This window comes from Pteropus alecto, unplaced genomic scaffold (genome assembly GCF_000325575.1).
Source record: "Pteropus alecto unplaced genomic scaffold, ASM32557v1 scaffold92, whole genome shotgun sequence".
NCBI lineage: Eukaryota > Metazoa > Chordata > Mammalia > Chiroptera > Pteropodidae > Pteropus > Pteropus alecto.
In genome coordinates, this window is record NW_006432447.1 from 10392289 (window position 1) to 10415860 (window position 23572).

Consider the following 23572-nt stretch of genomic DNA (forward strand, 5'->3'; position numbering starts at 1 on the left):
TCTTTGAATAAACCTCCTGTAAGGTAACCCAAATAGTGTTGGGTTATATGTCCTTAAAGATTCAAGAGAAAATTTTCTTGGTTAATACCAGAGAAAGACACCCAGAGAGGTAAAAATCTCCATCTCCTGAGGTCATTAAAAATAGATCTGGGTATGACATCTTAGGAATGTTTTAAGTTTGTCCATGGCTGAAGCTATATGACTCCCTAGTATCCTCAACTGCTCCCTAGTATCCTGATTCCTTGGCACTGATTCAGGATATATAGTTCCAACTATTGTTAAATGCACTAAGACATTTAAATCTCAAAGCACCAAGACCAGAATTGACAATCGCTTCTCTTTGAACATATGTTACTGAAATAGTTCTGAACTTTGCCCAGAAGCAAATTTCCATTCATTCATTTAACAAATGTTTTACTGGGTGACTACCCTGTCCGTATATCCCTTAGGAATCAATACAGTGGCCTAGTAGATACATTGTTTGAGGCAAGCCAGCATGTGTTCTCTCCTTTGAAAGAACAAACCAAGTAATTCTTCTTTTTTTTGGAGACTGAGAGGTTACTATGTTCTTTTGGATCCAGTCTGATGAGGCTTTTCTCCCTCCCCAAGCCAAGGGTGAGCCCATGATTCAAGCCAGGCCAATTAAGTGTTCTCACTCTGGATTTTAAATCAAAACCCATTAATAAAGAGACTGAAAACAAGTTGGCATTTGGGGATCACACACCCCAATCAGGCTGTTTTTACTAGTACATTTCCTGCCACTTTAGCTTCCTACTTTTTAGAGCGGCCTTGTTCTTGCTTCTTTCCAAGCCCTGTTCCCTGGCCTGGCTATTAACTACAGATGTCCTTCCAACGAACTTTCCTTTTCTGAGGTTAGCCAGACTGATTTCTGTTGCTTTCATCTGAAACACCTGACTGATGTAAGAAATAAGCGACACAGACACAATCCCAGCTTTCAGAGCCTATCTATTTGGTCAGGAAGACATACACTAAACAAACAAAAATATGTATTACAACTAGTTGTGGAAAAAAATGAACAGGGTGCTATGAAAGAGAATAATAATAGAATGATCTAACTGAGATTGTGGGGCTGTTGGTTGAAGGCTGCAGCTGAGATCTGAAATATGAGCAGGCATAGAGAGTGGACAGAGAGAACCTTGGGGCAGAGGACAGAGGACAGAGAATAAACCTCTTTGAGCAGGAAGATAGTTGAATTCCAGGAAGGAAGGAGGCTGGTGCCTTTGGGAGGTGAACTGTAAGCTGAGGCTGGAGAGAAGAGCTTGGGCCCGATCACGCATACATAGTCTGGTAGGTTATGGAGGGAACTTAGATTTGACTTCAAGACAATAAAACAAAACTATTGGAACATGGTTTTGTTCTATTGTTTGAATTTGTGAGTGACATGATCTAATTAGGTTTTTAAACAATTTCTCTGGCTGCTGTATAAAAAGCTGGCTTGGAGAACAAGACATAGAAAGTTACTGAGTGATCTGGAAGGCTCTGGAAGGCTAGATGGTAACAAAGGAGATGGAGAGAAGCAAAATCCTAGTAGGATTTAGGTACAACTTGTTTGCCGAATGTCCTGCTCCCCGGTGTGACTGCCTGTGGGCAAGGACAGAGCCCTGCTCCTTTCTGTATTCCCTGCAATGCCTAAATAGTTCGTGCTTCCGTAGAATTTACAAAGTGCTTCTTTGTCCAAATCTCATTTGATTCTTGCAGCAACCCTCAGGGCTTGTTGAAAATAAAGTACCTAAGGTCTGGAGGGAGCAATTAAGTGGCCAAGGCACAAGGCTGCTAACAACCAAGCCAGGACTCAGATCCTACTCTTGCCCATCATAGCTTGCTGCCCCTAGCTCAGTATCTTTAAATTGTACAATTCCTAGAAATGTTCAAAGATTTGAAAATGAGCCGAGATCTTCCACCACCCTAACATGGCCGTTTCTCATCAATCTGAACCTGGGGTCTTTTACATGGTCTTAGAACTCAATTTGCACCCATCACTATAACTCGCCCATGGCTTAGGTGATCACTGTCAGGCTTTGCCCAGTGCATGCCGAACACTCTCTGGCAAAGTCATACATCCCTGTCACCTTTTATCTCTTTCTGCCTGGATCTTCTTTAACATTCTTTGAATCATTTCTGTCGTCCTTCCCGGGAATGCCTACTTCCCTTTGCCTAGATTAGTGTCTGGATGGGCAGCATCAACATTGCTTGGCAACTTGTTAGAAATGCAAATTCTAACTCCAGACCTACTGAATGAGAAACCATGGGGGTGGCCCAGCCATCTGTGCTTTCATAGCCCTGCCAGGTGATTTTGATGCATGCCAAAGTTTGAGAACCAATAGCCTAAATCTTTCAGGAACAGCCCCTGAGCTTCAGACAGCTGAGTTCAGTGAAGGATATGTTTTCTACAAACCCACCATCAGGGGCTGAAGTCACTGATAGATCTTTCCCAAGCTCTGGGCCCACATGGCTGGAAGGTGATGACAGCTCCAACCTGAAGAATGTGATGATGCTTTAAGGAGTCTTTATGGGACCATTCTCCGCTGATTTTGAAACCACTGCTTCTGTAGATTACACCAAATCTTCAAGGAGGAGACCTGGAAGAGGGTAAAGAAGGGAAACTATCTAACCCTTCTTCTCTTTGCCCTTTGTGTTCATACCTCCTCTGTCCACCAAACATTCACTGAGCACTTGCAAGGTGCCTGGGACTGTGATAGGTTCAGAAAATGCAGATTAGAGCCTTATTGTAGACAAGGATCAGTCAGGTAGATAAATGATTACAGGTAACATTGAAAAGTACCCTAGCAGAGGTTTGTGTTATTCAGCTGGGGCTGCCATAAGAAAATACCACAAACTGGGTGGCTTAAACAACAGAAATTAATTGTCTTACAGTTCTGGAGTCAGAGATCAAGGTGTCAGCAGGGTTTGTTTCTCCTGAGGTCCCTCCTCGTGGCTTGCAGATGGCTACCTTCTCACTGTGTTCTCGTCACACGGTCTTTTGTCTGCGCATGTGCATCCCTAGTGTCTTTGCGTTCTAATCTCCCTTTCTTACAAGCACAGCAGTCAGATTGGGTTAGAGCCCACCTATACGACCTCATTTAACCTTAATACCTCTTAAAGTCCCCATCTTCTAATATAGTCACATTCGGAGGTACTTTGGATTAGGGCTTTAACATATGAATTTATGGGGGCAGTGTGCCCCCGTGGTCAGCCTCAGCTAGAAATGTGTGCTTTGAGCAACTTAAAATTTTTACTTTTCTGCATATGTCAGCAAATTGACTGAAAACCCCACAAGTATTTGATTTGTGGCTTACAAATAAGTTTTAGCAAGTAGGGGTTACTTGCAAATACAGAATCTGTGACAACTGTATATTGTTTATATAATTCACAAAAACTCAAATCTTCGACCCCGTCTTTCCTTCCTGCCCTTTCTTCTCACAATATGCTATGTCATCAGGACTCCAAACTTTTCAATTGTCATTTATTTTTATTAATGATTTCCCCCAAAATGTCATCAAAATGTGTGTCTATGCAAGCTGACAACAACCTTAAAGATAGATGGACATGAATGTGTGGACATTTGCAGCCACATTTGACCTTAATGCGCCCAGCCAGCACCATGCTTCCGGCTTTGTGAGGACCTTGAAGGCATGGTGTACCGTGGGAGCCTCTACAGCCCATATTATTTGGTCTTCAGACTAAAAAGGGAAATGAGATATCAATTTAGGCAAGAGAATCAGGCTGCATGGAAACTCATAGGCTGAATGAGGGTGATCTGCCTGGAGTAGACAGAATGTTCTGCTAAATTGCAGAGGCTGGATAAATGTGATTTTTCATTATTAATGTGACTCCACTTGTACCCCCCAGAGGAGCCCAAGCTTTAATTTATCCTGCTGAGGTTGACGGAGTGAGTACGAGCTTTGTAGAGCTTCTGTAGGTTTTAGAAGAACAAGTGAATCGTGAATGATGTCGTAAGCCCATTTAATTTCAGTAAACAAAAAACTCATCCTCTACAACCTCTCCAAACAAAATCTTTCCAAGGGGATGCCTGTGTTGATGACATGAAAGGTGTGAGGAAGGAATGGGCAGTAGGAGCAACTATACCTTAACCTCTGTAAGCAGAGGTGGAAAACAGGAGGTATGACATTTCTCTTTTGTATCATTGAGAATGGAATCAGCACCTTAATTTATTATCTGTGATAACAGCTATGAGTAGCCATTGACTAAGCTGGTCACAAAGCACCCTTGGCCCCCAAGAGACTTCAATCTAATAGAGAAAACTCTCAAAACAGCATTTGGTGAGTGAGAGCCAAAGTTGGGGTGGTGTAGGAGGTGGGGAAAGAAGTGCTGGGGCCTCAGGAAATAAAGGTGTCAAAGTTCCCAAGAGGGAAACATCTCTGAGGGCTGGATTCATGGGCCCTTGAGGGTAAGGCATGGGGACGGGGCCTTCGGGGCAAGTTCGGCAAGTGAGATTTAACAGGAGGGAGTGGAAGGCTGTGGAAAGGGGGAAGGGAAAGACGTTCTGGGCCTCATGGGCTAAGGTACAGAAGTTTCCCTTTTTAGTCCTAATTCAGTTCATAAAATCTCTGCTGGTGCCTATGAGATATTTAGTCAATGCCTTTCTTTTGCTGTGAACATGTAAATACTGGGTCCAGTTCAGAGTAAAAAACTATGTGTTGCACATACCCTCCCTTATTTCTATGAACTCATCTGCACACCAATCAATGATAATTATGCTTTTAGGCCACTCACATATTTTAACCATCCAACTGTAATGACAGATACAATAAATCTCCACTGTAGCAACTAAATATTGATTTTCTTCTGCAGAAATCTTGTCGCAGAGTTATGAAGCTGTAGAAGAAAAGTCCACTGGAGCAGATCTGCTAGTACATTCCAAGAATGGGTTGGAGACTATCCTAAAAAGAACGTGTTCTTCCGATGTTGGGGAAAAGTGTGGAGGTCATATAGAAACTCCTGAGGTGGGTAGTGGCAAATGAAGATATGCTGGACTCCAGTGGGCGAGAGGTTTGAGATGTCAACAAAGCCCAGGCATAGGGAAGTGATGTCCATGTTTACTAGTCCCTGATTTTCCAATTGAAATAGGATGCAGTGCTTTGAGTGCATGTGGGATTCCTTTGGTGATAATTCTGCCTTGTCTTTCCTGTTCCTCGTCATGCCCAGGTGTGCTGGACCGTCTCTAAATGGAACAAGGTCCGGGCAAGCCACTCTGTGTACACCCATGCTGGGTACAGTGCACATTAAGGACGAAGCCGTCCCACCCACCTTTGCAAAGGGAAGGTAGAAAAGGAATGTGGTTATCGGCTCATGCTATGCATGAGAGTATTTTCTGCCATCAGCTGCTTGGGAACTTTATTTTCTTTACTTCAATGTTTCCTGAGTGAATGCCTAGTCATAGCAACTGAGGCCAAAGTGCCCACCTTAATCCTCTGGACATGAGTTTGGATTTCGGCTATTCCTGCTGGAAATATTTCTTGTTATGGGTTCTGGGAACATGTGGATAAACCAGCACAGTCCCACAGCCCCTTGTCCGTCTGAAAAGTCAGTGGGATCTTCGCCCATTCTCCTGGCTTTTGGTTGGGTTCGGGCAATGAGGACCACTGGGAGGAGATGGGAGTGAGTGGGGAGAGCCAGGGTGGATTCTTCAGGCTCTTTTCTTTCAGAGTCTCTGTGGGCCGATTATCCCTCAACAAGGCACAGCTCCTGTCAGGAAGCCCTTGTCACTTTTCTTTCTCTAAATTCTGATATGTCCACGTGTACCAGTTCCTGATAAACGTTCCTTCTCCTGGCACCTACAGGTCTAGAGGTGGTGTCAGTGTCCTATGGTTACCAGCCTCAAAATACTGCATTATGTCTTGGGGTTTCTCTATACACTTGGAAAATAGTACTTTTAGTGTATCTCCTCATATTAAGGGGAAAAAAGTAACTAAGTTCTTGAAATACTTAATGGTTATCAGCAGAAAGCTGCCTCCCATTATCAGTCAAAGAAAAAGTGGTTGAACCTCAGTCTGGACCCATATCTCTGAGGGCAGAGATGCCTTTACTTTTTGTATAGTCAATAGCTGGCACCAAAGCAAACCAACCAGTCAACCTATCGGATATTTTATCCTATTTTCTTACTCTGGCTGCAAATTCATAACGAACCAGGTGAAAGGAAAGAGAAAGGGAACTAACTGTTCAGGTTTAGCAAGCATTCAGTAGCACATGCCATGTACTCTTAGAAAGTGTGCCATTGATGACATGTGACTCAAAGGTTTGCTTTATTACTCCCACCTTTCGATTATTGGAAATCATGTAAAGTGTGAATTATAAAAGAAAAATCTATTACATCCTACAAGGCCCTGCTTGATCTGGCCATACTCGCCTCTCTATTCTCAAATGACATCATTTATCCTTTTGCTCACTAAATTTCAGATCATCTGTCCTTTTAGTCTTTCAAACACACTAAGTTTCCTCTTGCTGACGGTCTTCACATATGCTGCCCCCTCTACCTGGAATACTTTTGTCTCATTCTCCACTTGGATATCATCTGTTCACCCTTCAGGTCTTAGTAAATGTTAGTTCTTCTAAGAGTCCTATTAGACTCATCAGTTGGGAATGTGTTTGACGGCATGTGAGAGAAAATACAACCTGTCTACCTTAAACAAGTAGGAGTTTATTCTTCTCACTTAAGAGGAGCTCCAAGGTACACAGTTCAGGACAGATGCAGCTGTTTGACGATGTCGTTAAGAACCAGGCTCTTTCTGTTTTTCCATCCCTCTATCCTTAGAGTACTTAGCATGCTGCCTCATGGTTGCAAGATGACTGCCATACCTCCACGCATCACCTCCATATTTCAGCCTGAAAGAAGAAGGAAGGACAAAGAGAAAACACCATTCCAGCTGGGTCTGTCCATTTTTTATTAGAAAAGCAAAATTTTCTAATAAGGCCTAACCAATAGACTTGGACTTTGATTTCAGTGGTAAATGATCTCCCTACAACCAACCACTGATCAAAGGAAATGAGAGTTCAATGACTGGTTAGAACCATTTCAGGTCATCTCCTGGGCCTGAGAAAGAGCCTATGTTCCTGAGATGAAAGGATTTCCAAGTACCTGAAATAATCGGTCACATTAGTAACAAATGCCTGTTATACACTCTCCCTGGCCATCCAGTATAAAGCAAACCTTTGTTATACTCTCAAGGCAGTTCCTGCAATTTGTCATTATATGTCTGTTTATATGTTCGCTTATATAATGCCTAATTCCACAACTAGACCGAATGCTTCAGGAGAGAAGCTACTATAACTGCTTTGTTCACCATGCAGCACCTAGAGTAGCATCTGCCATATGGTAGGCTCTATAGAATATTTACTGAATGAAAGAAACATTCTTGCTATAAAGGTCATCCAGTCAACACAGAAATAGCTCCAGTGATGGGAAACTACTTCTCTCCTTTGGCAGTACATGATGTCTCTGATTGGAAAATCCTTCCTAATGTTAACCTGACTCCTATGTCTCCCCCCCAATGTAGAAAACTAGTTTAATCCATTTTCTTCCACGGCAACCTTTCCCATACTTCAAGATATCTATCTTATCAGGTCTGCAATGCCTTTTTTAATAAGCACATCCTGAAGCAAATTAGGTTCCAAGTGAACTCTCTCTCCTCTACCACCAAACTTGCATCTCTTATGTCATTGAAACAGCTGAATGAAAGAGAAGCAAGGGGTTCAACTTGCTTGTTCGCAAGTGTCTTTCCCTGAGACAGTAAGTAATTACACTGCATCCTTCGTCTTCATTTAGACTGGTGATAGAAAACCAGTTCTTATTTGAGTTTTAGCATCATTTCATAGCCAAATTCATCGTTGCTCAAAAAAATTATACCAAGGATAGATTCGTAGAAGTATTTCTGAAAAAAAAAAAAATTTTTCTTAATTAGTGATTTCTGGTAGCTAATTTCATAATGGTGATCCCACTTCAGCAAGATGTTGACTGTCCCTTCATGAGTAGTGTATTAGTCAGCAACCATTATAATATGCTGTATAACAACTACCCCTAAAGTTGTTTTAAAGCCTATGAGTTGACCAAGGGACCTCTGCTTCAAGTTGAGGATCAGGTTCACATCTGTGCCACAGACTTATTCTGGACCCGAGATGAAGGGACAGTGGTGACCAGAGACATGGTCTCTCATGGTAGAGGGCAGAATCTTCCAGAAGAGCAGGCAGAACCACGATGCCCCTTAAGACATAGGCTTGAAATGAGCAAATGTTACTTCTACTCACATTTCATTGCCAAAGCGCAACATCAATGTGTGTGAGGTGTCCTCCCTCCTGGGATTTGTACTAAAGGGAGTGAATATTTGCTCAGAAGGAATCTGACCTATCACAGGTGGGCAGGGTAGTCCTGGAATGGAGAGCATCAGCCTCGGCAGGATCCTGGAGCCTAGGGTTTCATCATGTAGGGGTAGGAATTTGAGAGTAGACAGATCCAGAGAATGAAGCACACCTTGTCTGAGGGAGAGTATGGAGAGTCAGAGCCAGACAATTCAAAACTGCGGTGAACTCCAAAAGGTCAGTGGTGTACCCAAGAAGAGCAGGAAGAGCCTGAGGAAAGACCTGAATGGATCCAGGATTGTAGCCTGGGGAGCTGGCAGCATTTTGGAAGGTACATGTTGCCTAGTATGAGGAGATATATACCCGAGGGAAAGTTGTAAAAAATACTCCCAAGATTCTTCCCCACCCCTTCTCCATACAGTCTTTCCTTCACATTTACTCTCTTTTCTCCTCTTTTGGCACTTCTCCCTGGGGCTCAAGCTCTTATCTAACTCTACTGTCAGACCACATCTCTTCTCCACTCACCAGTGCCTCTTCCAAAAAGACCCATAAGACCTGCCATAGTGACACTTGGCATCCTTTGGAGAAGCTGATCACTTGCAGTTTACATGAGTGAAGCTGCATGGCTGGCTGGTTTGTGACTCTATTCTGACTTGGAAGTTTGGGATGGAGAGTCCCTCAGAATGACTCTCAGCTTGGAGAGGCCCCCAGAGTTCCTGAAATCAGTTAGAGCAGGGCTGGAACCATCACTGTTTTGAGGGGCCTCAATTGTTATTTAAGGTATCAATTCTACTGCTGCATGACAAATCACCCTGAAGCTCAGTGACTTAAAACAAGTATATGTTATTTTTCATGACTCTGTGGGTCAGCCGGAGTCAGGGACTATAGGCTGGGCTCCGCTGGGTGGATCTGCTGTTCTCTTTTTGGCTTACTCGTACACAGCCAGCTGGGGGGTAGACTGATCTAGGGCAGTTTTCCACATTGGGAAATTCCTTGCCCAATGACAGAACTGATGAAAGTGGCCCAGCTCCATATGTCTCTCCTTCCTCTCCTAGACTGGCAGGTGGACCCGAGCATGCCCTTCTTAAGGCAGTTGCGTGGTTACCAGAGAACAGAGACACTTACAAGGCCTTTTGAGGCCTAGGCTCAGAATGAGCATACTGTCTACAGTTTAGGGATGATCTAGACCACCTTCAAGTCCACTAGGAGTACAGAACTCAGGGTTACAATTTACTATAGCAGAAAGATTCATATTAAATCAGCAATGGAAAAAAGGCTCACAGGGCCATCTCCAGGAGACACCGGGTGTATTCTGCCAGTTGTTCTCCCCCAGGGGAGTTCTACAGGCAGTGCTTACTTCTCCCAGCCTCAATGTATGAGGACGTATGGAATATTACCAATCAGAGCAGCTTACTCAAGCCTTGGTGCCCCGGGTTCCTCCTGGGATTGGTCACACTGGCATGGCTGACTGCACTGTGTGACTGACCTTAGTTTCCAACCTCTCCAGGGGTCCAGCTGACACCGTGTATCCAAAGGCCCCCACCATTAATCTCATGGTTAACATCACTACCCTGCCCAAGGCCTCCAGGTAAGTGAAGACATTCTTGTCAGGCAGGATATTCTGAAGGCTTGGATGTTATCTCCCAGGAACCAGGAACTAGCCCAGAGCCAAAACTTTCTTTGGAATGTGCATAATTAGGACCACTCACACTTGCTGAGTTAATCCTCTAGTACATGCCATCTCTTCTGTCTATTGGCCAAAGCAAGCCACATGGCTGACTCCACGGTCATAGAGGGAGGGCACCACAGTTTCATAGCTAAGGGTGTGGATACAGGGAGTTGTGAAGAAGCTGGGCCATTAATGCGATCCACCACAAGAGCTCTGCTTGGAGTGAGGTTTGGGCTAGCACAGGGGCAGCCATGGTGACCCGTCATGGTCTCATTGCTCCTAGGACACAACACACTTGCCTCTGTGTTCCTATGTGCTGTTCTCTACTTTCCCATAACCCTTCATTTATATGGAAAGTTCCAACTCAGGTTACAAAATCTGCCTCCCCCGGAAGCCCTCCCTGACCACCCTTAGCAAAGGCAGGGGCCACCTCCTAAGCTGATGCCGATCAAGCTAATGAATCATGGTTCCACCTTGCCCAATGCTCTGAGATGCTCCTTTACCACTGTCTTTCTGATTCTTCCTCTGTCCTGTTCTCCTGGTCATCTCTGAACTCATTTTCACCCAGGCCAATGATTTACCTAGCCCTACATTTGCTTTGGAGACTCCCTGGCCCAAGCACCTGCTTATATTCCTGACAAACCTGCTCTCTGCCAAGAGTGGAAAGTGTAGATCAGTTTTTCTGATAGCTGTTTCCAACCCCCAGTTGTCACATTACCCGCTTGGTTATTCTCCTCCCACATGCTAAAGCTATTTCCACTGCAGTACGGAATTAGTTAGAAATCTTTACAATCCATGCCCCATTGCCCAGGCTTGTAAAATCCTCTATGAGCAAATAGATTGCCTTCTCCTTGGTACCCGGAGTGTGGAAGTGGGGTTGCAGTAAACATGGCGTGAATCAGAGCAACTCCTGGGCCTGTCTCAAAGCAACACCAAGCCACCTGATTCTTTTATCTGACCCTGAAGATGCTGACTAACTCTTCCCAAATGTCACCTCCTCCATGAAGGTTGGTGCCATGTTGCAGAGCCACCAATGGCCTGTTGTCGAGGCATGGGAGAAGTGCCTGGTGCTTTAGAACAGTGCTGCTCAAACTTTAATGTGCACACAGATCACTGGGGATTTTGTTAAAATGCATATTCTGGTTTCATAGGTCTGGAGTGAGGCCTGAGATTTCACATTTCTCACAAGGTCCTGGGCGATGTTGATGCTGCTGGTCCGAGGACTGTATTTGAGTAGTGAGGGGTTTGACTAGCAGTGGGTCCCAATGCTGGCTGCACATTATAATTACCTGGTGGAACTTTAAAAAACGCCAATACCTATTGCCAATGGTGAGATGGCCTGCCCTCAGGCCAGTGGCTTTCCATCATACAGGGGCTGGCAGCATCAGCATTTCCTGGGAACTTGTGAGAAGTGCAATGCTCCTGCCCCACCCCAGACCAAATACTGTAGGGGTGGGCCCAGCAGCCTGGGTTTTAACAAACCCTCCAGGTACACGCGAAAGTTTGTGAACTACTGCAGTTTTGGCCTCCTGATGTGATGTGATGGAAGGTACGGAACATCGCACAAAGTCACCTACATGAGGTTCTTGCTAGAATCTAAGTTAACCTGAATCTGATCATGAGGAAACGGAGATTTTCTTAGGCTTGGTAATGCTGTGTGGTTGGGTAGTAGAATGTCCTTTCTCTTAGGGAGGCATGCTGAAATGTTTAAGGGTGAAATGTCTGCAGACTATTTTTGAATGATTTGGCTAAAGGAAAGTTTGTATGAGTGTGTGTGTGTGTGTGTGTGTGTGTGTGCGTGTGTGTGTGTGTGTGTGTGTTAGAGACAGAGGGTATGGCAAGATGTTAATAGTTGGTAAATTTAGACAAGAGGTTTAAAGGAGTACTATGAACTCTTATTTCAAATTTTCTAGGTTTTTTTGGGGGGGCGGTAATTTTAACAAAATAAATGAAGAAATAGTAACAATGCTGGGCCATGGCTCTAGTGTCTTCTGATTTAATTGGCTTGGGGGAAAAGATGAATGTATTGTAAGATCTCCTCGCAGCGATTTAAATGCCGGTATTGAAAAACCTCAATTCTAAGGTAGCTTTTCTTAAATTTTGGTCATCAAACCACAAAATCAGAACTCTCTGAGCTCCTGGTTTAAAATGCAAATCCTAAGCCTCATTTATTCACAGGAATCAGGGCCTCTAGGGCAGAGGCTCAGGAAAGAACTATGGAGGATTCTGATGCTAATATTTAAGAATTGTTGTTTGAAACCCTTGGTCAGAATATTAGATCAACAATACAGATTGCAACAGGGCCCAGGAGGTAAAATGAACAAGTGAATTAGTCCAGGTATAAGGCAATAGGGAATGGTGGGGACTAAAACAAACAAAATAATGCTGGCTCAGTTTAAAGCCCCAGCTTCCAGCCGACTTGTGACAAGAATGCCTTGTTAGTGCTGACAGTGTTCCCAGATGCTCCTTTTTTTTTTTTTTTTTTAAAGAGACACCAGAAATCTAGACTTTTAATCTCCCAATTTTAAAATGTTGGTGACTCAACGCAAAAGATATTCGAACACCACACAAGCTAAACAAAACATGTCTCGGGGTAGTGTAAGCTTACTGACTGCTCATTTGCAACCTCTGACATGAACTTAGCTAAAGAACCAGGATGCTATGAAGGCCATGGTTCAAGGGTTCTATAGCTCATAAGAGAAAAATCGTACCACCTGCATTTTAATCATACAGCGATGCTTCTGAACAATAGTTTCTTTTGCAGAAATCTTCCTAAATGTCCAATTGAAAGTTCCTCTGTTGTTCTTTAATGGTCTACATTAAATAATGGTCTACATTAAATAATGTGTCTACATTCTCTTTTCTGGGGAATTAGTTGAGTGAGAGAGGAATATTAAGCAAAGGTGAACTTCTGGCTGAGAGCTTGGTGGCACGGCATACTAAATGTCCCTCGGCCAGCAGCCCAGAACCCAGTGGTGCTCTGGGACATTTTCTTGGACCTTATTGCCATTCACTAACTGGAATCATTACAGAGCAAACAGCTGGAAAGTTGCTTGCTGAGCCCAACCTGAGGGTGGGAGAGCAGGAGAACTTGTGTGAACAGTGTTTTTATTCCAAAGGGTTTTTCTCCTCTTCTGGGCACTTTCTGTAGCTCCTAATCCAATAACCATGTCAACTTCCCATAGATCCTGGGATACAAGGCTCTGGTCCCGGCAACTCCACTACCTTGATGTGTGAGTTTGGGCAAGTCACATCCTTCTCTCTCTACCACCAGCTTCTCCCTTGTGGGAGAAAGCTATTGTCACTGGTTTTTCAAGAGTAGAATTCTTTTCCCTGAAATTCTAATAAAATTTTACAGGGAAACCCAAATATAAAACAAAAGCAATACAGAGTTCAATTCTTCCAAGGTTGATTGGGATATGTCAATACTTGCCAAACCTCCCATGCAGCCATAAATTTCCAGGGAACAGAGTTTAAAAACTACGAGTTTTGTTTATTTTCAAGAAATTTTTCCAATTTGAAGACCTTCTTATTTTCTCAGTTTGGAAATGCCATGTATAAGATGTTTATGAGAAGTTTTCTCTAAGTTTCCTATTGGTTCATATTTTAACTATCATTGTAGGGAAGACCACTTCTCCAAAGACCACTTCTCCCTACTGAAGCCTCCTGGTTACACAGAACTGTAATAGGTGTTATAAAGGGAAATAGACATGGCCTCCAATCCCCAAGCATTGGGATTATAAATCCTGGGAGGTTGAAGAGGAAAGGGACCTCAGATTCTAATCCTATATTTTATGACCAAGTCTAACCCATGACCTCTTTCTGATAGACTTACAAATTTCACAGACTGAGAATGTTTAATATCATCTGCTTTGATAAAACTTTTGTCCAGCTTTGCTTTCTGTAATTTACATTGTGAGAACAATAGGTATTGTTTTTTCCATTTTTAAATTGAATTTATTGGGATAACATTGGTTAATAAAATTATGTAGGTTTCAAGCATACTATTCAATAATACATTTTCTGCATATTGCATTATGTGTCCCCTCCCCAAAGTCAAATCTCTTTTCATCACCATATATTTGACCCCCTAAACCTTTGTCTACCTCTCCCACTTACCCTTTTCTCTATGGTAACCACTAAACTGTTGCCTGTGTCTATGAGTTTTTGTTTGTTTGTCTTGTGTATTTGTTGCTTTCAGTTTTATATCCCACATATGAGTGAAATCATATAGTTTGCAGAATTTTCTGTCTGACTTATTTTGCTTAGCGTGATAATCTCAAGATCTATCCATGTTGTTGCAAATGATAGTATTTCATTTTCTCTTCTGGCTGAGTGATATTGCATTGTATATACATACCACATCTTTTTTATTCAATCATCTATCAAAGGATACTTCGGTTGTTTCCATGTCTTGGCCACCGTAAATGCTGCAATGTGAAGGACCTATATAACGAAAACTATAAGACATTATTAAAAGAAATCGAAGAAGACACAAAAAAATGGGAAGATATTTCCTGTTCATGGATTGAAAGAATCAACATAGTTAAAAGGCCATATTACCCAAAGCAATATGCAAATTTGATGCAATTCCCATCAAGATCCCAATGACATTTTTTTAAAGAAATAGAACAAAAAAATTATCAGGTTTGTGTGGAATCACAGACCCCAAATAGCCAAAGCAATCCTAAGGGGGAAAAAAAAAAAGCCCAGAGGAATCACAATGCTTGACTTCAAATTATACTACAAAGTGACAATAATCAAAACAGCATGGTATTGGCAGAAAAACAGGCACACAGACCAATGGAACAGAATTGATAACCCAGAAATGAAGCCACATATATATAGGCAAATAATTTTGACAAAAGAACCAAAAACATACAGTGAAAAAAAGAAAGCCTCTTTAATAAATGATGCTCGGAAAATTGGAAAGCAACATATGAAAGAATGAAACTGTTGCCTACACCAAATAAATTACATAGATGAAAACATAGATACTAAGCTCATGGGCCCTGATTTTAGGTATTGTTTTTCAGTATATTATTGAATTTGCTTTTTTTCAAAATATACACTTACCACACCCAGGAATGTGATCTACTTCCTCCACTCTCTCACTTTGCCCATTCATTGAGAGTAACTGACTCAATTCATCCTTCCTCATTTATACTTGAGCCTTAACTATAAAATGTAAAGACATAATTTGGGGAGGGAGGTAGGGTAGGGGATTGGCAGGTATATAGATAAAACTAGATTAGCCTTGAGTTAATAATTGTTAAAACTAGATGTTTACATGGAGATTCTTTAAATGTTCTCTTCACTTTTGTATGTTTTGAAATTTCTATAATAAAAGGTTTAAAATGACTATTACATATTTGTGGTTGAAACTGAGTATTTTACCCAATTGCAAACCTGGAGGCACTTGGAATAACATCTTCATTTGTGGAGCCACCTTTGACCTGGGTTCCAAGACTGAGTCTCCACTCTCTGACTCTATCCATTTTGTTATACTAGCGTCTCGCACTGCGCCGCCCTGAGGACAGATGGGGAATTGCAGCAATCCAAATCCCAAGTTGGAGGAAGGCCCTGATTGTCGGTACTTATTCCTTCACCCGTATTCTTGACAGCAGCAGATGCAGCAGATCCCGGCCATTGAAAGTTCCTTTTAGTCCTGATTCAGAGAGTTAACACCCTGTCCTGGAATGACTGGGTTTCCATTTGGTCAGTGTTGCCATTCAGGCTTGTGCCTTCCTAATGACTAGGTGCAGATCAAAGTGACCATGAGATTTTGATTCCTAAGTATATGGTAACTGACTCAGATTATCAAGAATCAAGAATGACTACATCTGACTTCTCCCTCCAGGTTGAAATAATGAACTCACCTGCATCCTGAGTGGTGGAGAAAAGGCTCCTGCAACACTGGATGCCTCAAAGGATGGGGAGTGAAGCTTCCAAAAACAAAGAAAAAAAAGCCACAAAAAGACAGGCTGCTACTAACTAAAGAATCTGTGGGACTCAAACCTATGGGGGGAAGGGGCAGGGCACCAAAAGGACTGACACATGAATAATCCATCTGCGACAAATGGCTTCTAACTAATTAAACGTAGAAAAACCTCTTTTTGAGAAGATAATCCTATTGGATCAACTTGCAAGATTTTTCCAGCCAGCTTCTGCCTCTTGGAGCTTCAATTAAAAGCTGTTTAGCAGATGGCAATTTCTAAGTCACAAAGTTAGACTCTGGCAACCGTGTGTGCTTTTGGTATCCCAGGGGATCCTGGTCACATATGGCCCTAGAAGAAGTGTGAGAGCTCTTTCTTGGCACACGCTAGAGAACTCATCTCTCACCTTAACAGATGACAGGCATTTTAACATAACCACCAAGAGTGATTAGCCAGAGACTTTTCAGATAACTCAGGAATTGGGGGCTCTGCAAGTCATAATATATCAGGGCTAGAAGAGAGCTTGAATATCATCTAGTGCAAAATTTTCTTTATACAGAATAGGGAAACTGAGGCACAGAGAGGTTGTGCGATCTGTCTAAGGTCACCCAGAAATAGGTTCAGGATCAGTGTCATTCTTATTTACTATATGAACAGCTTCTCTTTTCACTTTGGGGCTCTAATTCATTGCCTGATCCTTTCCTTATACTTATGAAGTTCTTAAGGATATTTTACCAATGATATGACAAATTGGTCAAGAGAAGGGCTTGAAGAGACTTTTATCTACCTCCTGTTTCATTGTAGGACAAAACCGGGACCCTCTGAAGTGGAACTTCATTGCTCTTTTCTTCACAATTTTCTACTAATGTTGAAGTCACAGCTTCTCTTGAGTGCTATGAAAGAGAAACAAAGCCAGATACTAGGTGTAGGGAGTAAGAAAGAGTTTATCCAGTACTATTACAGTAGGAGAAAGACCTCAGCTCACTTCCACTGAATCAAAAAGCAGGAGACTTGAAAGGTTGGATGTGCTAAAGAAAAAGTTCTGAAGGATGTTGAATGGAGTCTGTGTGTGATTGATATGTTAGGCCACCTGTGTTTACTTACTGAAGTTGAGGCTCTTACCTTCCCACAGAGACGGGGCCCTACCTTGATGACTACATTTCAAAGTGGTGGCTCCCAGATCCTTGAGAAAAACAAGATATATCCCAAAAGGACAGATAAAGGATTTACAATTACAAGTTTTTGAAGTAAATGCTTCTAAGAAAATGAAGGTCAGGGGCCTATAGTCAGGTTTTGGAACAAACGATAAATTCTTTTGACAGTGTTGAGCTAACTCAGGCAGGAATGAGGGGACTCAGGCCATCAATTTAAAGACATGCCCTAGAGCTGTTAGAAACTATGCTAATGTTTTTTCAAGTCTTTTAGTATGGAGCAGGACAAAATTATTTGTGCTGAAAGGTAGGTCAAGGTAGAGGCCTAGCTGTGAAGAGGGCTCAGAGGCACGTGACTCAAGTTGGGTCAAAGACAGTGACTTTGTCAGTGCTGATGAGACTTCCTGACAGTCAAGAAGTTGATCCAAATATTTCCCCATATTTCTTGTGATAGTTTGAGCCTATTTCTTCCTGTTCTTTACCGTGACTGGGAGTTGGGTCATGTTCTAACTGGAATGGCTCTTCATATATTTACATTCAATCTTTCCCAAAGTGGATTTTAAGTTGTTTAAAGGCAGGATCCATGTATTAAAAATCTTCAAAGATTTTGAAAAATCTTCCATTGTACCTTGTAAGTTACTGACTGGATAATTATTCATTGGCTCAAATCTCAGATTACATTCCATATCGAGTGGTGCTAACCAACATTCTAGGGCTCATATCCTATTTCTATAACCATCACTCTGTGTTTTTTTTTTCCCTCTGAACCCTCTTCCAACATGGGAAGCCAAAATAAGGATTGTCCATTTACTTCTGTACATTTCACCAGCGCATTCCCTTTCAAAAAGGTCCCTGAGAATTCAATTCATCAAACTTTTACTGAGCATGAGCTATAAGCCAAATAAATCTGTCCTGGGATCTGGGGAGGAAGAGATCAATAGGTCAGGTTTTCTGCTCTCAAGTAGACTAGCTCAGTGAAAGAGGTGTGTGCCTGAAAAAGGGTCCCTAATTCAGTCTGGGTGGGAAATGGTCAGGGAAAGTCTCCCAGAAGAGACAATCTGCTTGGGTTGGGTTCCTTTGAAGCAGAGTCTAAAAGGGGAAATCTTAGACAAGTTAGTTATTGAAGGAGATTATAAAAATCCTGTAGAGAAATGAGAGAAGCACAGAACAGGAGAGAAGCTAAAGAAGACGTAGTTTCAGCTGAAGTCTAGCCTCAGTCTGATCCCAAGAGCATATCTAGGAGGAGTGTGAATGGTTCCTCTATGAGCCAAGGAGGCCCACTATTGTACTCCTTATCAGTTAGTCATTGGCTAAAGGCTGCTTCTTGGAGGGAGGATCCCTAACTTTCTACATGATTCTGAAAGAAGAGGTTCCTGTAGGCAGAGAGTGAATTTTTGAAGAAGGATGTAGCTTTGAGCTGTTAGAAGCCAATGTGCTCAGCAGCTGGGGGATGGGGTATACCTGCCCAGCTATCTGGGTGGGGTCCCAGGGATCTGGGTGGGGTCCCACCAGCCTCTCCTACAATATGAGATATATGGAAGGGGTAACAGTAGGGCATTTCAGGGCAGTCTGAGATCAGGGTCCCAATATGGTCGGGTTCTCATTAGGGCCCTCTTATGGGTTTCAGACTGCTGTCTCTTTGTTTGATCTTTATATGGCAAAAAGAAGGCAAGAGAGCTTTCTTGGGTACCTTTTATAATGACACTAATCCCATCCATGAGGGCTTGGCCTAATGACATAATCACCACCCAAAGGCCCGCCTCCTAATGCTATCACATTGGGGGTTAGGATTTCAACATATGAATTTGGGAGGGACACAAACATTCAGTACATTGCGCTATAGATAGAATAGAAAGAATACAGTACTGGATTTAAAAAAAGGGGGACATGTGCATGGAAGCAATTACTATTAGTAGGTGAGGACCCCTTTTTCTTGAGTAATTGATGTCTACCTTTCTCCCACCTCAAAGAAGACTGGAGATCCACTCACTGGAGAAACCAAACCAGACGATGGAAATGGGCTCTGCCCAGGATACACAGAAGGGTGACCGGATGAAGTTAGGTGACACTTGAGTGGCTCCGGTTCACAAGGTTGTATTAATTTCTCCCCAAGTAGTAGGTGATATTGATCAAATCTTCTCAGGCCCATTTCTTTTAAGAGGCACTTGATTTGTTCACCTGCAGTCAAACACCAGAGATACCCAAATCCAGTCATTCATTCCTCTGCAATTGTTTACCTAGCCTGTCGCTCTCACTGGTTAGCTGGTCCTGGCCCCAAATCTCTTCTTCTAGCCAAGCTGGTTACGCAGGACCTCAAGTTCCTCTTGGCATTTGCAAATTGATAAATCGATGTTTTGTTCCTTTTCTCTCCTTTCTTGAGAAGTTATTTCCTTTTGAAACGATGGGCACTGTTGTAGCTTTTTTCTCTCCTCTGGGACCTTCGTCTCACATGTTCACATGTTTTCAGTTCCACATGTTCTCAAAAGTAATAGCTAAGTATTTTGCAATAACATTTGTCAATTCCTTCTCTCCTACTTTGCTGGTTTGAATATATCCATTTTCAAACAACTTTTCCTCTACTTTGACACATGGTTTTCTACCTAGGAGTGATGGTAATTATTTTTGTGGGTAATTATAGTTAAATTATTTATAAATGCATTAAGAAAGTTCATGAACCAATCTGTGAACCTAACTCTTAAAGGCGCCAAAAGATTATAAAAGGCTCTTGTTGAGCTAGTGTATGTGTTAGTGCACACCCAAATATGATTGGATGGTTGCTAAATACAAAATTACAAAAGAGCACTGAAGCTCCACAGATATCTTGCATTAGCAGCATATTCTTCTTCACTTTTCTGATAACCAGAACAATCTTTTTGTATCTTTAGGAACTGTTCTGATTTTTGTTTTCACTTTGATGGCATTCTCCTGTGCTTTTCAGGCTGTTATCTTCCTTCTTTCCCTCCCTCCCTCCCTCCCTCCTTCCTTCCTTCTTTCCTTCCTTCCTTCCTTCCTTCCCTCCCTCCTTCCCTCCCTCCCTCTCCCTCCTTCCTTCCTTCCTTCCTTCCTTCCTTCCTTCCTTCCTTCCTTCCTTCCTTCCTTCCTTCATTGCATAGCAGCCAGTCAGGTGCTGGAAATGCAAAGATGGACAAAACACTCAGGGGCCTAGCTCTCATAAAGTTTACAATTTAGGAAGAGAAACAGACATTCAGCAAATCATTTAAAAGTATTCATATAACCACAATTGGGACTGTTTTAGGAAATAAAAATATAGTGGTGTTCCAATGATCTGTTGCTGCATAGCAAACCATTCCCAAACTTACTCTTAAAATAACGACAACAAACTGAAAATATTGATGACATTCAACAGGGATAGATAACTCATCCCTGCTCTGTTGGCGTCAACTGGGGTAGCTCAAAAGCTGGATGCTGGAATCATTTGAAGGAAAACTCACAAACTGTCTCGCATTTAGTGATGGACGTATTTACTGATGGCTGGGGCCTCAGATGGAGCTATCAGATTAAACACATACGCATGGCCTCTCTATGTGGCCTGGGCTTCCCTGCAATATGGTGGCTGGGTTCCCAGGATATGTGCCCTGAGGGGAAGCATGGTAGAAGCCATAGTAGTCACAGAGTCCCCTACAATTTCAAAGGGAGGGGAAATAGACCCTATCTCTTGATAAGGAAATGACAAAGTTTTAAAACAGCATATAGGATCAGAAATATGGCTACGGTGATTTTTGGAAAATGCAATCTCCCACAAGTGGCTATAAGAGACCTAAGACATTACTGTAGGATCTGAGAAGGGTTTTTAAGCTGCGGAAGGAATGATGGGGAGAGGCGCGTTCTCCACAGCAGGTGCTGGCTCACAGAGAGCTGGGCTATAGGGAGAACTGAACGGAGGCCAGTGCAGCTGCAGCACAGTGAGTGACGGCTCGTGATAAAAAACACACAATGACATAAAAGTCCTCAGTAGGGGCCCCCGAAGTGCTTAACCAACCTATGCTTCGCATCAGGGTTATCTATTGCTGCATAACAAACATCTCAAACTTATTGGCATAGAAGAGCAACATCATTTACTATTATTTTCTCTCATGGTTCTGAGGGTCACCTGGCTCAGCTAGGCAGCTCTTACTAGGGGTCTCTAGTGTGGCTGTAGTCGGATGATAGCTGGGGCTGGAGTCATCTCAAGGCCTCCCTCACGTCTGGTGCCTGGACTGGGAAGATTCCGACAGGGGGGCCAGCACAGCAACTTCTTACCCGGCCGCTGGTAGTTCCTAGAGCAAGTCTTCCAAGACAAACCAGGAGAAGTTGCACGGTCTTTTCCAACTTAGCCTCGAAAGTCAGGTAGTGTCTCTGCTGTCACACACTGTTTATTAGGCAGTCACAAAAACCCACCTGTTTTTCAAGGGGAAGGGATATAGACTTCTCAATGTTAAGAGTGTCAAAGCATCTGCAGACGTGTTTGAAAACTACCACACTTGGGTGACCATGTAACTCACTGTCCAAAGCAAGATACTTTTGAGAGTGCAAGTGGGTGGTTTTCAGGCATGAACTAGGACTGTCCTTGGTAAACCAAGACACATACATGGTCACCCCTACTACAAGGTCCACCAAGCTCTCTTAAATTTCTTTGCCTTTCTGACAGTCACTATGTCACTTAAAAATATATTCTTTACTCATCGAAATTTGAGTTTTAAACTTCATTTTCTGTTTCTTGATAATTTCTTGCTTCTATATCATAACTATTATCTTAAGGTCATTTTTTCATAATGAATCTAGAACCTGATAACTACAAATCTTGTCCCATAATATCTTCATGCAAACTGGGACAGCTTCTGGCATTGTGGATGTAAGTGCTTAGGACGCCTTCTCTCTCAGCTGAGAGAAACCCAAGCAATGGAAGAATTTGCTTCAAGAAATGCTTTATTAAAAACCTCACTTTTTGGCTAAATGGTAAAAATCACAGTGATGACTCATCACTTGAAATCAAATCCTTCAACCCAAAAAGTGTTTTTATAAGAAATGGGTGTTTTTTTTTTTTCTTTTTCCAAAGACAGACTGCATATTTGCTGCTTCTTTTCTGAGTAATATATTCCATCTCACTGGAAAGTGACAGTTTCAGACTTGAGCCAGTAACATTTTATTTTCAGAGCTGATATCCCCTTACTTGCGTTCAACTCTGAGGAGAGTCTGGCCATGGACCATTCCACACAGACACATTTCCCCCTTTTCCTTCTTTCCCTTCAGCCAGCTATTGTTGTTTTTCTGAAGGCCCTGTAGCAGAATGAATGCCTAGAGAGAGCATTTGGAAACAGCGCCCATGCATAAGTAAACATGGCAAATTTATTGTCCTTCAAGACCAACCACAGTCAATTTCTCTCCTAATCCCAGTCTTCCATTCAGGAACCTTTATTTCTTTCACAGGTCTGCACCAGAAAACATTTTCTTTCTGCTGTTTCTTTACTAGGATTTCTTTCTGCTGTTTCTGTGTCAATACTGAAAGAAAGCAATGTGATTCATTTCTGATCCATGGAAGCAAACATCCCATTCCATTCCATTTGTCTTCTGGGAAGCTTCCACAAATATCTTCCTGCTAGAAAACAAAAATGTAAAACTTGTATCCATTTCTGTCCCAGGCTGAAATACACATGCAACTTGTATCAGTCCTGAACCATCGCCTGAGCTTCCTAAATTAAGAGGTTATTTAAGAGGATACAACAGAGAGTTAAGACTAGAAGGGGAAAGGGGTGCGGCGGGGGTCGGGGGCGAGGGGATCCACTGTGGGTGGGAACAGCAGCACACAACAGCTGCTCAGAACATAAATGGGACTGGCCTTAGGGTGATCAACTGCCTCAGTTTGCCCTGAATGGGGTTCCTGGGATGTGGGACTCCCTTAATCAGAAGCTGCCCCCACTGCCTTGCTGCAAAGAGACAGATTCTGCTCTCGAACGGGAGGAGGCAGTGATGACGCCAGGCCTGGGCGCGAAGGGGAAGGAACAAAGCCAGAGAGACAGCCAGTCATTTAAGCTTCTAGGTTGAAGGTACCAAGGGATGTTTGGGATAAGAAGGTGGCAGCGATGAACGTGAACGATATTGTTAATGGCTCGAAAATATGGAGGGCGGATTCCACTCTGTGAGGAAGGGATCACTTACCACAGGTTCCACCTCGGCATTTCAGGTCACTTCTAGGCAGCCTTCCAAATGAGAATCCTTGGGATTTAAGGGTGATCTGGGTCCCTAACCAAATCCTACTGTTCCACCCCTGTTCCTCTTGCAGTCTCCGGGCCTTCCCTCTCGGCCTGTCCCCAGTGGTAGAGCATTAATTATCCAAGCTTCCCTTTGTCCTCAGTGGCCTTCTATATCCCACAGTGCTTCAGACCAAGGGCACAATCTCCCAGTGCTTCCCTGCACTTGAAAAAACTGGAGGTGATGGTCAATATAACCATGGAATCTCCTCTCCTGGTTGCTTCTCTGTTCAA

The 23572-nt window shown here is 42.7% G+C and overlaps 1 pseudogene; it reads right to left on the reverse strand.

Moving 5' to 3' along the window:
- The window catches only part of LOC112475949, a 48925-nt pseudogene that overhangs the window by 19241 nt on the left and 6112 nt on the right, over positions 1–23572 (reverse strand).